This window comes from Alexandromys fortis, unplaced genomic scaffold (assembly GCF_014885135.2).
Source record: "Alexandromys fortis isolate MF-2015 unplaced genomic scaffold, M_Fortis_MF-2015_v1.1 scaffold_12, whole genome shotgun sequence".
Lineage (NCBI taxonomy): Eukaryota > Metazoa > Chordata > Mammalia > Rodentia > Cricetidae > Alexandromys > Alexandromys fortis.
In genome coordinates this window covers 3,516,080-3,528,356 of record NW_026067937.1, presented here as the reverse complement: position 1 = coordinate 3,528,356, position 12,277 = coordinate 3,516,080, and the positions used below count along the sequence as shown (strand labels likewise).

The 12,277-nt window shown below is 34.0% G+C and overlaps 1 protein-coding gene across 5 annotated transcripts in view; it reads left to right on the top strand.

Moving 5' to 3' along the window:
* Immp1l (inner mitochondrial membrane peptidase subunit 1) overlaps positions 1-12,277 on the top strand; it is a 47,114-nt gene that overhangs the window by 2,839 nt on the left and 31,998 nt on the right. For 3 of the 5 annotated variants that reach the window (XM_050147035.1, XM_050147032.1, XM_050147030.1), the window contains exon 2: positions 1,014-1,126. The gene's annotated coding sequence lies outside the window, so the exon portion shown is untranslated. Of the gene's footprint in view, positions 1-1,013; positions 1,127-9,623; positions 9,880-12,134; positions 12,180-12,277 lie in introns of all 5 variants that reach the window. The other 2 variants (XM_050147033.1, XM_050147034.1) reach the window with 2 other exon arrangements.

Sequence of the window (12,277 nt, the reverse complement as noted above, 5' to 3'; positions counted from 1 at the left end):
GATTGGAACAAAGGTGAAGTTTGGCTATTTTGATGTTGACTCTAAAATATTTAGGAAGGATTCAAATGCTTACATAACTAAGAAAATAGTTATATGAGTAGTATAAATAATAAAAGTGTTTGAGACTTGCAATACAATGAGATTAAGGTTAGATATAATCCCTATAAATAAATGAATAAATATATTTAAGCAGACTTTTACACAAAAATCCCAAATTATATGTACTTGAAGATTGATAATCATTTTTTGAAAGCAGAAATTGGTTTTTTGGTGTGGCCACTGAAAAGCCTTATATAAACACATGCAATGCAAACTTCGGCATTTCAAGTAGAAGCAGAGACAATTATTTGTGTCTGTAAGTCATAAAAGCTGATGCTGAGTTATGATAGCTAATTATATCATAGGTTTTTCACATTAAAAATATTTTGCCCTTCAATTGACTGAGGTTTTCTATAGTATCATTATCATGTGCAGTCATCATATTCATTAAATGATTAATCAGTTTTTACAACAGCATTATAAACTAATTTCTACTATGTTTACACTTTTAAAATTAGCCGAACATGGTGGCGTTTGGTCTTTAATCCCAGCACTCTGCGGGCGGGAAAATCTCTGAGTTGAAGCAATATGGTCTACAAAGCAAGTTCCAGGACAACCAAGACTACATAGAAAATCCCTGTCCACAAAGAAAAGATGACATTAGATATGCATGCTGATCTGTAAAAGTCTGCATGGCTCTCTCATCAACTCCTTGACTGCAGTGCTCAGCTTTTTATCGAACCTGCTATCCTGTTTTGTCTTTTCACTTCTTCTTAAATCCTCATTTAGATAAAAGACTTTAATATTATCATTTGATAAAAGTCCAATGCTATTGAATATCTATTGTGAAGACTCCTGCTGCCTCACTTAAAGAAAGATACAATTCCCTGAGAAATATCTACTCGCACCATACATTAATGTAGCCCAGCTTGGTCCCAGATGACCTAACAGCTTTCTTTGATTTACTGCTTTAGGAATCTGCAACCATGGATGACTCACATGTGCCTGGAGACCTGCTTTAGATTTGGGTTTTCCTCTAATCCTTGCAACAACGCTAACGTTGAATGACTTGTAGAACAGACCTATGGTAAGTGGACTTTAAAAAAAAAAAAAAGACAGAAGAAAAAAAAGCATTTATTTTTGTGGGTTTCATGTTCAAGTTAAGTCCTTTGGCTGTTGTAAGACTGCTCCCTGCTGGACAAAATGTGGCTTTCTAAGGTTGGCACTAAGTAGGTGAGCAAAGAACTGCTTGACTGCTCTCCCTCCCCACACCAGGGGTCCTTGCTACATTCACAAAAGCGATCCTCAAAGTAGCACTATACTGTTGCCACGGTGTTGGCAATCTAGTATAGTGCAATGAGAAGGCTGATCCTCTCATGTTTGTTGGTTGCTTTCTGTTTAGTGGCATTTAAAGGTCCGCAAACATATATTCAGGGATGCCTGTCAATGTGGGCCTTAAATAACTTCTTTAATTGTGTGTGTGTTGATTTGTAGTGTAGGTCAGGTATACTATTATAATAATGATACTGTTATAACAATTGTGTTCCCATATGCCATTGTAGAAACAAAATTATTTCCGTCTATGCAAACTAGATCGTATTAGATCTATTTAAATGAACAACCTATGCTTTATGTTTCATAGATGTTTTAAAATATTATATACCTTGTTCTTTACCCGATTCCAGGTGCTATGTTTGGTAGCATGTAGAGAGTATACTTCACAGAGTGACAGTGGGTCTGACATCAAATATTGTATCTGCAGCTAACCCATCATAGACCTTATCATACATATACAAAAGTCCTTCTAAAATTGATTTAAAGCATATGAGAGAAGAATGAATCTATATTTCTCCTATTTTCAAGCTAAATATTCTTAGTTTTTTGTCAGTGCAACTTGCACAAAATTATCTGGTTGTAATTTGGAATTTTTAGAGTAAGTATGCATTTTTTAGTTTGAAAAGAAGAAAAAGTGGCAGAAATAGCATTAAGTCCATAAGTGAAAGTTAAACAGAACAACTGGTTTTACATTATTTACAAGCCTCCCTTTTTTTTTTCTTTTCTTTTTTTTTTTTTTTTTTTTTTTTTTTTTTTTTTTTTGTTTTTCGAGACAGGGTTTCTCTGTGGCTTTGGAGCCTGTCCTGGAACTAGCTCGGCAGACCAGGCTGGTCTCGAACTCACAGAAATCCGCCTGCCTCTGCCTCCCGAGTGCTGGGATTAAAGGTAGCCTCCCATATTTTTATAGCTATTGCAAGCATGTGAAAGTCATACTTAATTGGAATTATCAAGAAGTAGGCATAGTAATGGTTCTTTGTTGTTACAATATTGCAGCAAAAATTGTAAAAGTGGATCAAAAATGTAAATTGTTTTTAATAAGAGAAAGAACCTTTTCTTTCTCAGCCAAAAAAATTGCAAGAATACATGATAAGAATACATTATCACAGATAATACATAACTTAAAACTACATTACATAATGTAAGGTTATGAAGAAACATAGGCAAATATGTGGACTAATTGTGAATACCTGTATAACAAACCCAAATCCCCATACGCCTGGAGCATCACTAGCACTCTGCAATCTGATGCAGTTCTCTCCCTTCCCTCACTCCCCCTCTCCCTAGTGAGCAGAGGAGTCTGACTATTGATGGTTTCCCATTCCTGTCCTCAAGCATCCTGAGACTCTTGACTCTATTTTACCACGTCTAGCTTAGTCTCTCATTTCTTTAGAGGTAACAAATAGTCTACCTTTTGCTGTATTTATATTAATTATATATAATTTTTAGTTTTCATGTATGTTCCTAAGCAATATGTTTATATTTTGACTCTTTTTCTTAATTTTTTTTTTGCATGTGTGTTTTTTATGTGGGTGCTTTTTTGCGTGTGTGTTTATATGGGTGCTTTTTTTTTTGCTTGTACATATTTCTATGTACCACTTTTTTTTAAAAAAAAAAGTTTATTATGTATACAGTGTTCTGTCTGGAAGAGGGCACCAGATCTCATTATAGATGGTTGTGAACCACCATATGGCTGTTGGGAATTAAACTCAGTACCTCTGAAAGAGCAGTCAGGGCTCTTAACCTCTGAGCCATCTCTCCAGCCCCATAGAATTTCTGATTGTTTGTTTGTTTTTGTTTTTCAAGATGGGGTTTCTCTGTGTGGTCTTGTTTGTCCTAGAACTCGCTTTGTAGACCAGGCTGGCCTTAACTCACAGAGATCTACCCACCTCTGCTTCCTGAGTGCTGGGATTAAAAGCTACCGCCACCTGCCTCTTTTTCTTTATAAAATAGTATCTATTCTGTTACTTCACTCAACATTTTGTTTTAAAGTATCATCTGCGTTACGTTCATCTTTATTCTTTTATATTAACCCTTCGCTGTGAATACCAATTCAAACTTTCTGCATTTAGCTACTATTTGGTGTATTTATTCTTAGGCAATTTTAAAAGCCATTACAATGAACATTTGTCAAAAGTCCTGGTTACTGTCACCTTTTACAAAATATTTCAGATGGGCTAGAATGGTGGCCAAGTAGTTCAGAGCACTTACTCCAGAGGACCTGATTTAGAATACCAGCAACCACATGGCAGTGAACTACCACCCATAACTCTAGTGCTAGGATATCTAGTACTCTCTCCTGGCTTCTGTAGCCACTGTGTACATGTGGTGCACATACATAGGCTCGGGTACACTCTCATACACAAAAAATAAGAGCTATAGTTAGCAAAATCATCTGTCTGGGATGGGTGTGGTAGTGCATGCCAGTAATCCCAGCATTTGGGAGCCATCTCAGCAAGATCACTGAGTTCAAGACCAGTGCTCATCTACATAGCAGTTCTAGGCCAACAGGGACGACATAGTGAGATCCTGTCTCAAAAATCAAACAAATAAAAATAAAATTTATTACTGATAAATGATATGTTCATCTGGAATATAGTTATCATTGCAAAATAATTACAGTGATACTTTAAAGGAATATGAGAAATTGGATCCATCTTGACAAAAACAGTTATGGAGTGATGGAAGGGAATGATATAAGTTTAGTTTGTTTTATTAAAGACCTAAATGTATGCTAAGATGACCTATTGTTAGAGATTATTTAATATTGAATATATAGATAGATACAGAAATATTAATTGTATAAGTTTAGGTATGTTATTTGCTAAGTTTTCTAAGCATATCTTTATTTTGTCCTTTAGGCTTAACCATTCTAGACTGTATTTTCTTGTGTGGCAATTTTGCTCCATTTTTTGGACTTAAGACTATATCTGGAGAGAGGGCCATGGGAAATGGACTTAAGTGACGAAGGGTCATTTTTTGCAAAATAACTCCTTAAGAGAATAGGACTGTTTATCCACATTTGTTGATTGTGCTTCTTTTGTTGCTACTTTGTTTTGTTACTTGTCTTTAAGGAGAATCTACTGTGTTATCAGAAAGAAATTTTTGGAGTAGAAAACCAAATGTACAGCTTTCCATGTTAGTGACACTTATATCCATAAATGTCTATTTATGAATATATAATTTCATGAAGCATTTCTAGATAATCCTAGTAACCTAAATTAGGTATAATTCCCTCTATTAAAGATTAGCATATTAAATATCCATTTTTAATGGAAAGAAAAATTAGATTTTAGTTCTTGTCACCAAGGCAATGTATTAATGCTGGCAGCTCCAGTTAAAAATTTTAAGTGTCTTTTAAATTATTTTAAGTAGGACCGTATGATTATCATTTGTGGTTAAGTTTTAAACATTTATGAGACTTCAGTTATATTTTTTTCAAAATGTCACTATATGTTCTAATGTGTGCTATTTACATTATGGAATTATGTTTTTGAATACCCTAATTATTTTGCTTTTATCTTGTCAGTAATGTATATTAGTAAGTTAATTATTACTGTGTTACTTTTATATTTCATAATGAGAATAATTTTCCATTTTAAGACATATTTTAAAGTACACTCTCATCACAATGCAGAAGTTAAAGAAAGGTGGGTGATTAGATTAGATCTGACTTCTCACTAAGCTTGGTTTTCACTTGTCAATTGCATTTTTTAGTTTAAAGTATCAAATTAACTATTATTTTATTCTGTCTTTTATTTTAATTCATGCATTTAAAAGCTGATATTCAGATAAAAGATAATTTCAAAATAAAATCAATATATTACTTATGAGTGGAGCAACACATTAGCATTGGGTTCACAATAGATCATATCGCTTTTATTCCATCGTACAAGCTTAGCAGCACAAACAGAATAATCAACATATTATTTGGCTGTCATGTGCTGAACAGAAACCAGAGATCACAAGGAGGTTTTCCCTAGCTGTGGTGATGGCCTTTTTGTTCCAAGCCCCCATCTGGGAGGGCCATGGTGTGTTATCATATGGAACGCGGGCTTTTCTGTAATCTGCTTAGCTGCACTGCCGTTTGAATCTTCATTCCATGTTTGTGTAATTTATAATTTTAATGAGACCATGGCTCTTGTGGGCTTTGAAATATATTAAAAGCTCTTTTGTGCATATGCTTTTGTTCTTGCTTAATAGGCTCAGTGTATTTAAAACTGATGAATTTTTATTCATGAATTTGGATGTCTGGAGATTAACTTAGAATGAATATCATTGCACTCATCTATTGATGGTTAGAAAGGGGTTTTGTTACTGTTATTTCATTTGCTTGTGTGTGTGTGTGTGTGCACCTATATGATACTTGTAACTGGAAAATGCTAAACTTAAATAATTTTAAGAGGCTAGAGAAAAATAGCATAATTAAATCCTAAAGAATAGATTAAGTTTTAACCATCTTATTTCATCAGTAGTGTTATATGTTAAATAAATATTGTAATGGAATAACTATTAAAAACAACTTTTAAGCAAGCTACTAGTACCTTAAATAGTTTAATTTGCGTCATATAGTTAAAATCAAACTTGAATACTTGGTGGAGATAGACTTTATATTTTAATCATATTATGGTTTGTCTGTAGTTGTTGTAAATGAGTCATTCTCTTTTTTAGTTGTTAGGCATATGTTGCATATTTTCACTGTTTTTATGTATTGTTTTTATTGAACCATTTTTAAGTGAAAGCTTAAAAACATTAATGGATATGATGAAAAGACATGGAAAAGCAGTTTACTAATAGTTTATAAAATTAATCTCTGATTTCTCTAACATTCTGAAATATACTAAATGCTTTATTCTCTTCTACTTAAATATGTTGAAAAGTTTTGAGTATAAACAATTTTATATTTATATAGAAAAAAATTGTCGTCCTTTATAAACCCAGACACGTTTTTAAGCTGCTCTCTATTGCATTCCTGTGTAACATACAGAAGTAGCTCAGGAGAGATATATTTATTTTTAAATTTGCATTTGTATTGCAATTCTATTTGAGAGGATGAAAAACTTCTGAAAAAAAAATATTGTCAAATGCTTGTAATTCCAGTAATTCTGTGGCTGAGTCAGGAGAATCACCATGAGTTTGAAGCCTGCTGATACCACATACTGAGATCCTGTCTCATTAATAAATAAACAGCCCAAACCAAACCTAGATTTACTATATTGAAGCATTTGTTTTCAACTTGACACATCATGATTCCTTTTATGTTTACAATGACCAGCAGTTAGGGAAATCTCATCTTCTACCATTTCCTTTAAGATAGAAACATATATAGAGATTTGTATGACAAGTTTCTATACTGTCTTCTCTAAGATTATCTGTCAGTTTTGACACTGTTTTCCCTCAGTAACTCTCTGCTCTAATGCTACCTTGTACAATTTCATTTCACTTAGGAACTGTCCTTATTTGTTTTCGATTGCTCTGAGAAATGCAGTGACCCAAAGCAGTTTGGGGAGGAAATGGTATTTCTAGCATTCTCATCCCCATCATAGTCCATCGTTGACTATGGTAGGAACTTGGGCACAAGCACGAACATTGGAAAATACTTACTTTCATGCTCGGGAAACATGGGTTGGTCAGTCTCTTTTCTTACATCTCCCATGACCACCTACCACTTCTCACAAGGGGATGAGCCCTTCCACATCAATCATTAATTTAAAAAAAATGCCCCCAAAGTTGTTCACAGGCCAATTTGATGGAAGCAGTTCCTCAATTGGGGTTCTCTCTTCCTAGGTAACTCTAGTTGTGTCAAGTTGCCAAGAGCTAACCAACACAGGAACAAGCTGTGAAAATGTGTGACTACCAACACAGTATTGTCCAGTGACAACTCAATGTGAACCGTGTAATGTTTTTCTTAATCAGCTATAACCAATAATTGCCTAACTATTCAATGTGTGTCAATAGAAAAATTTTAATTATTGTAGTTTTCCCACTATTTTTTTCTGTCTTCAGAATTCATTGTGTTGTATAGTATATGTCAGTTTAAGCTGATCACATTTAAAGTACTCAACAGCCTCATGGGGGCCAGTGACCACTTTATTGAGTAGTGTAAAAATAAAAATCAACATACATAATCTTTGCATTCCTTGTTATTTTTCTAATGATATACTCAAGATATCTAAAGAATATTCACATGCTATAAAATTGAATTATGTTTGTTTACAGTTCTGCCAATAATACCACTTAACATAAAAATATCAGAATTTTCTCACCTGACTCCTGAGTACTGACTAGGTAGCATGTAGGTAGGCTTAAATATACTATGATAATGCAGTAATGGCCAGTGTAATGAATGAGGAACATTCTTCAGAAAGTAAGGGTAATTGAAATTTAGCAAATAAGCCACTTTTCAAGTATCCTTGAGTCAAGTTCTACAAGAATCACACAAGGAGCCTTAACACTTTTTAAAATAAATATAACTCTTCCCTTTTATGCCCTTAGATTTTTCCAGATTGCCGCTTGTGCCAGTTGGCATGAAGCTTTCTTTTCTTACATTTACTTGGAGCCATACCTGTGGCCTCCTAGGAGAGGAAAGGTGACTTATGAAATAGTGTTTTCTAAATATCTCTAGAATTCTTTACATTGAAATGCTGTCTATGGTACTATGAAGAGATATTATTTCAGTGGGACGTATTTTAAATATGTAATTATGAATTATAAAACCCTGAATTACAATTAATATGAGGTGATTTAGCTATTTTACAGTGTGGCTATACAATGATTAGGGTTTTTTGCTTTAAAAAACCCCAGTGTAAAGAAAGCTGAGTGGTGGTGGTAGCTCATGCCTTTAATCCCAGCACTCAGGAGGCAGAGACAGGTGGATGGATCTCTTGAGTTTGAGGTCAGCCTGATCTACAGAGCAAGTTCCATGACAGCCAGAACAACCTGATCTCCAAAAACCAAATGAACAGCAACAGAAAACAACATACCCACTTTATAATGAATTGTAGGCTTGAGTTGGAAGAACTTGAGTTGAAGGAGTTACTCAGCACTTACTACCATGAAATGCTCTTGGCATAAGACCCAAATTTGATTCTCAGCTCTCATGTCAGATGGTTCACAACCACCTGTAACTCGCGACTTCAGGAGTTCTCATGTTCTCTTTTGACTTCAATGTTCACTTGCACTCATACCTATACAGTCCTACATACACATAAATTAAAAATAATAAAAATAAATCTTAAAAATGTAGACATTAGCATAAATAATTGACTAGAATATAGCTTTGAGATTATCATATATTCATGAGATCCCTAAATTTTTTCCACTTTCTGAACTATGAATAATATGACTTAATCTTCACACAGTTTAACTTTTATGTAGGTGTTAGCCAGTGCCTGTTGTACTCTTTGACACATTGAAATTTTATTGACTAGTCTCTGTGACTTTTGCATTTAAAGTGCTGACACAAAATGTTAAACCACTCTATAAACAATACCTCTAGTTTCTTGGAGATGATAAATCCATCCATTGATTTCTTAATTTTATTATGTACACAGTCGATTGTAATCCAAGATTACAGCAAACAAGACGTTAATTTTAAGACGTAATCTATGTACATTTCAATTACTGAGCATGATGTTACAGGAGCACAGAAGAAAAAAGGAGTAACATTTGTGCTATCCTCACAGGAGCTGTCAATAAAAGATGTAATAGGGGATTTAGGACTCTGGAAATGGCCAACTAATTTATGTGAATCTATTTTATTTCAGCTAGAAAGACCCAGCTCTTTCACTGCGGTGCATATTGTGTAGCACAGGCTGTCTATACAGAACCAGGCGGCTGCATATGGACAGTCCCTTGATATCATTCACTTGCTGTGTAATCTTATTATGCAAAGTTCTAATCTTCACCTAGAATGAATGCCTCTGGGTCAGAATATAGTCATATCAGGGTTTCTGAGGTCATGTTTTGTGATCCTTAGCTTATTCTTCTAAGTAGGACGGGGATTTAAAGGGTATTCCCCAGACACTAGCAGAGATAGACAGCAGACCCTGCTGCCTTTTTGGAAGACGAGACCAACATGAGGTCCCTGGTAGGATTAAAGTTGATTTGTAGCTGTAGGATTTTTTAACAGATGTATTATTGGACAGGGAATAGGGGGCCACCAGCACAGCAAAATTGAATCATGACTGGCATTCTCAGGGAGTTTGCTGCCTGCTAAAACAGCAGCTGCATGTGGATTTGACTTCTTTCAGGTGAAGCGACTTCCAGTCATTTGGAAAGGATGGGATGAAAAGGAACCTGGGTGATAATTTTGATGTCTGCAAGATTTAGTACCAGTGTAATGGGATTATCGGTAACACCTTCACTGCAGAAAAAGCCACCTGGCGTTATAACTGGCAGCAGCCGAGAACTAATCCTTTCCCATCTCTTGGATGTCATTCATGAAGCTCAAAGCGATTTCTGCCCTGCTAACTGTGATTAATTTTATAAACAACAACAAAAAACCAGGTGATCAAGGCAAAGAATATATCTTTTATTGTAATATGTATAAGTAATGTGATTCATAAATTTTGTGACATACATAAACTGAGTATCATGGTTCAAATTTTATTAAACTGTTCAAACATAAAACTTGTTTGGTATGTCTTATACTTTTTCCTAGTTGAGTGACCAAGTAGTTGATGTTAGTAAAGATTTGCACATGAGATTAAATATTATCATATTCTTTTGTATATAAGACCATTATTGATAAAATAAAAATATTTATAGATAAAGGAAATTGAAAATAATTTGTCTTGGCATATATTTTACCTGTTTTTGATTGTTTGAATTGCTGATGACGGTTTTTGGTGAATATTACATTTAGTAATTTAAAATATGTAACACATATTTTTGATATTTAAACCCCATTCACTCAGACTGCTCAGATCAGAGGCATGGTGTCAGCATGGCCAGGGCTGAGGATAGTCAGTGCACTGCTGGAGATGAGCGGTGCCCAGCCAGCTCTCACTTGCAGTTATTTGCTCTGGAATCAGTTCAGTGGTTAATTTTTTTAAACATTTTATTTCTGTCCAAAACCTTATCAAATACTTTGTTTAGAGGTGTTAATTGTTTTAATATTCTTCTTTTATACTATTCAGAATAAACTGAGAGAAAATGAAGCGAAATTATCCCGTCAGTCACCCAAACAGTATGCACCATAACTGCCGAGACAAGAAAAGATAATTAGTGTTGTCAGTGTTATGATCTCAGAGTAGTTAATTTAAAAATATTTATTCAGAGGACTTGACTTGTATCTTACTGTGCTTCTTGATCTAGTAGCTTTACATTTCAAAAATACATTATAAAAATGGTGGTCTAAATGTTTTTCAACTTTAAATTTTTAACTGAATATAGGTGATTAAAGTATGTTTGTGATAGTATAAGAATAAAGCACAGTCATTTTACAGATGCACCTATAGCATCTGATTGTACGTAGTACCTATATCTTCTATGTAGTCTGTACTGGAGAGCTGGCAAATGGAATGTAGGTATAAATAGTATTCTGCCAGCTCTCCCTGCCAGGCTGTCATCTTAACTGGATTTGGTGGAACCGGTGTCAAACTACTATATTGTAAGTGCTCTTTGTCATTTTACTCTATTTGAAACGAATAGGGGAGAAAGTGTAACAGTGTTTCTCCTGAGCAGTGTATTTACTATTTGAAAAACTATTTACTTAAAGTTTTATTATTAGGAAAAGCTACCCATGAAATACAGGGACCGAAATCTTTCTTTCCTTATCATGATAAGACTTGTATTATTTAGTTAGATAGTTTACCACCTAAGGATAACTCTCTGTGATAGTTAATAATATTGTGTAATTGTTTTTTAAAGTATTATTTTTTTTTTCAAGACAAACTGCCTGAAAGTTTGCTCTTAATCAGCACAGCAGGAATTTATACTTGAAGTTAAGCTATTTACTTAGTGGCTCTTCAGACTTAGTTTCCTAGGTGCCATTCATATTCTATTAGAATATTTTTTTCCCTTAAGGTCCAAAATAAGCACATCGTAATTAAATTCAGCATGAACATGTAAGGTCTTACCAGTGTTGTAAATTTTTCTGTATACATATAGGTCGTTTCAATGTAATTTAGAAATCTTGGTAATTTAGGAATTTGATTCATCTTGGAAAGGTACGTACTAATTTAATTTGCAGCATGGATGATACATAATAATGCCACTAAGAGTTAAGGTATTTGGAAGATAAAATAATGGGATAAAAGATAGGAAAAATGAGAAGTATATTGAAAGGGATGTTAGGTTTAACAAAACAGCAATCTGGGAATGATAGAAATTGCTGATTAAGACACGTCAACTTTCTTTTGGAGGTTTACTGACTCAGAGACTCTGAAGAACCACTCTGTGCTAGGGTGTGGCAGCAGTAACAGCGGACTTGTAGTGCTAAATGTCATATCCTCCATTTCAGTTAGTATCTGTTTGACTTTAGATGTTTGTAAAATAGTATTTTTTAGGGGAATGATTATGTGATTGATGAAAGTGATTGAAATAGTTTGCTATAGATTTTATTATATATTCAAATTGATAAAGAAAATGTATATAATTATCCCAAAGTTCACTGTTTAAAATTCAAATAGTTAAATCTTACTGTATTTCTGAAGATGTTGAGCAGGCTTCTATGGCCTCAAATATCAGTACAAAGACCTTTTCTGGGTTTCCTTCCTAGGACTTCTTCAAACTTAAAATTCTGTCTCTTTCCTCCCAAGGATTCATTATTGGTACTATGACAAGAGCACGAGAATCTGAATTAGGTATTTTTGATTTTGTTTATATTCAGTTATGTGGATTTTTTTTCCATTTTATTTTTTTATTAATTTATTTATTTATTAAAGATTTCTGTCTCTTCCCC